Source organism: Bison bison, unplaced genomic scaffold (genome assembly GCF_000754665.1).
Source record: "Bison bison bison isolate TAMUID 2011002044 unplaced genomic scaffold, Bison_UMD1.0 scf7180017864324, whole genome shotgun sequence".
In the NCBI taxonomy this organism is placed as follows: Eukaryota; Metazoa; Chordata; class Mammalia; order Artiodactyla; family Bovidae; genus Bison; species Bison bison.
The window spans coordinates 392,428-395,722 of record NW_011494896.1 but is presented as its reverse complement, the minus strand read 5'-3'; positions in this window follow the sequence as shown (position 1 = coordinate 395,722).

Sequence of the window (3,295 nt, the reverse complement as noted above, 5' to 3'; positions counted from 1 at the left end):
GACCGAAAGGATGCCACCTCCCTCCCTTCTCAAACTCCTGACCCTGCCCTTTCTTCCCTCCCCATTATCAAAAACCAGATACACATATATTTTTTACAGCTCATTGATATTTTAATCATCAACATCTCAGTACTTTGGCCTCTACAGAGAGTATGTTTGATCCCTGCACAAATGACTATTCTCCCAGTGCTCTTCCTGGAGTGACAGCAGATTGCTCAAGGTCTTGGGATCCAGGTGGGCACAGGGGGGTACTCAGAGAATTGTCAGGAGAATTATTGGGAAAATCCTCCGGGTTTCCCTCATCCGCCACTGGTTGATTTTTGTTCTTCCTTTAATTCCTTGGGTGGTAATAGAAGACTAGTATCGTCTATTTCTTCCCTTTCTTATTCCTTCCCGCATTCTGCTGAAGGGTTGATTTTACCTTCCTCATGAGCTTTTGTATCTGGCAAGAAAATAAAGTCATCCAGAAAGGCATTAGTGAAGGAGGATGGGAAGGAGAACATTGAGAAGATGGGTGTGCATTGATGATGGGTCTTGTGCCAGGCAAGGGCAGGGTAAGTCTCGGGTGTGGGATGAAGAGGAGGAACATGAGTAGGGTAATCTGACCTTCTCACTGTTCAAGCCCTTGGATTGATCAGACAATTGAAAGATTCTGCATCTTTCTCTTCCTTTGTTTAGCAATTGACACTTGTTGCTCCAAACTTACACTGTCTATCTCAATCTCTAACTCCTCCTCCTTCACTTCCTCAATTAGGTCTGCCATGGTGAAACAACAGTGGCCTAAACCAAGGCTCCTGGCCTCTCTATATATACCTTCCCAGGACAATGAAGGGCCACAACCATCAGCTTTGATTGGTCAGCAAAAAATTCTTCCAGCAAATGGTAGACCTTACGTGGATTGACATCACAAAGCAACACCCTTGAAAAACCATGGGAGAGGGGAAGGGTGCAGAGGAGTCTAGGTGCTCTGGTCTGAGAAATGGAGTGCTTCATCAGTGCCCATTAAAGAGCCTTTCCAAGTTGATTTTCTACTCTTCCTCATTTTGTCTGGTTCAATTCTTGTGGTGTACATGTCAGGGAGTGAGTGTTCCCGCCAAACCATTCATCATGGCCACCCTCACTCTGTTCAATTCTCTTGTCTTCCAGATCTCAACATCTAGTATTTTGTGGGTTTTTTTTTAATAAAACTTTTTACTTTAGATGTTTTAGATTTATGGAATAATTGTGAAGAATATATTTGTATACTTCACAATCAATTCCCTTTATTAGCATTGTACATTAGTACGGAATTAGTTCAACTTCGTGAAGCAACAATGAAACAGTATTATTAACTAAAGTGTGGAGTTTGTCAGATTTCCTTGCTTATGACCTAATGTTCTTTTGCTGTCCCAGTATCCCATCCAGTATACTACACTAAATTTAGTTATTCCACATTATGCTCCTTCTTAGGCTCCTCTTTACTGTGATAATTTTTTAGATCTGTTTCTGAGGACCTTGACAATTGGCAGTTATGCATGTTGGCTTTTACATTAGATCCTGAGATGTTATTGATCTTATCCTGAGAAGTTTTTATAAGTTTCTTCTTCCAAGGAACCTCAAATCAAGTTAGTACTATCTGTGTTGTGGACTTTCCGATGGCAATAGTTGAATTAGCCTCTCAGCTTTGTCACAGAGGTGACACACATGTTCCTCTCTGGAGCCCAGAGAATCAAGATCAAGATCATTTGTATTTATGAGGCATACATGGCAGCAGCAGGAGCAGTTTGTAAAGTACTAGTGAATGTACCTTCCAATGTGCAAGATGCAGGAGACATGGGTTGGATCCCCTGGAGAAGGAAATAGCAACCTGCTCCAGTATTCTCCCCTGGTATATTCCATGGACAGAGGAGCCTGGCTGGCTAAAGTTCATGAGGTCACAAAGAGTCAGACATGACTGCCCACACACACACACACACACAGGTACACACACACAGAGTCATTTACGTTTAGAAGTATGATTTCAGCATCCCACATAGCAACTACTCTTCCTCCATATGCATGACCATTCTGTCTATTGAATGGACTATCAGTTTTTCCTGCCCAGAGGATCAAGATCATTTGCATTTATGAGGCATAGGTGACAGCTGCAGGAGCATTTTGTAAAATACTAGTGAATGCACATGCCAATGCAGGAGATGCGGGAGATGCAGGTTGGCTAAACTGATACATGTTGGTCAAACTTAACAGATGCTCTCAAATGCACCAAAAAGAAGCAAGGTCAAAGCACAAGCTAGCCAGAGTGCAATAGCTCACAGTGCCTGTTCACCATCATATAGCAGATCCAGTTCAAAAGCCAAAGAAGAGAGAAAAGACACCTGGTGGTATGGGACAGAATCACAGTATTCTGCTCTTGGGGCCAATTCCTGCCATTACTCCAAAGAGACAGCATGGATCCTTCAACCAAAATTTGGTTTCCGTGTTGAGATTGATATCACATACCCCCAGAGAGTATGAAAATAACCATCACTCACATAATGAGTTTTGCTGGAGAGAGCAGAGCAAGCTCTCAAGTAGGTTCAAGAATGGCTTAAGAGAACAGAGGAAGGAGACTGGTGAATATAGGGGTGGATATAGGGGATAAAGCTGGAGAGTTCCACACATAGGTCAGGGCATGTATGGTCTGAACTTCCTTTTGGCCCACAGAAGAGAATACCTGGGCTTTCTTATCAGATATAGGTAAGTAGGGGAAGAGGTGTGGTAGGGTTCTTTTATAGAAAAATGTGATGTAAATTCTAGGTTTTTAGCACAGTTTTGAATTCTAATAACCATTAAAACCAAGCTTCTCATATTGTTTTCAGTTAAACTGCTTTCCACTAGATTTGTTGTTGTTTTTCAGTTGCTCAGTCATGTCCGTCTCTTTGTGACCCCATGGACTGTAGCATGCCAGGCTTCCCTCTCCTTCACCATCTCCTGGAGTTTGCCCAAATTCATGTTTTTTGAGTTGGTGATTCCATCCAACCATCTCATCCTGTGTTATCCCCTCTCCTCCTGCCTTCCATCTTTCTCAGCATCAAGGTTTTTCCAGTGAGTTGGCTCTTCTCCTCAGGTGGCCAAAGAATTGAAGTTTTAGCTTCAGCATCAGTTCTTCCAATGAATATTCAGGGTTGATTTTCTTTAAGATTGACTGGTTTGATCTCCTTGGCGGATTCATGTTGATATATGGCAAAACCAATACAATATTGTAAAGTTAAAAATGCAAACTAGTACAGCCACTATGGAGAACAGTGTGGAGATTCCTTAAAAAACTGGAAATAGA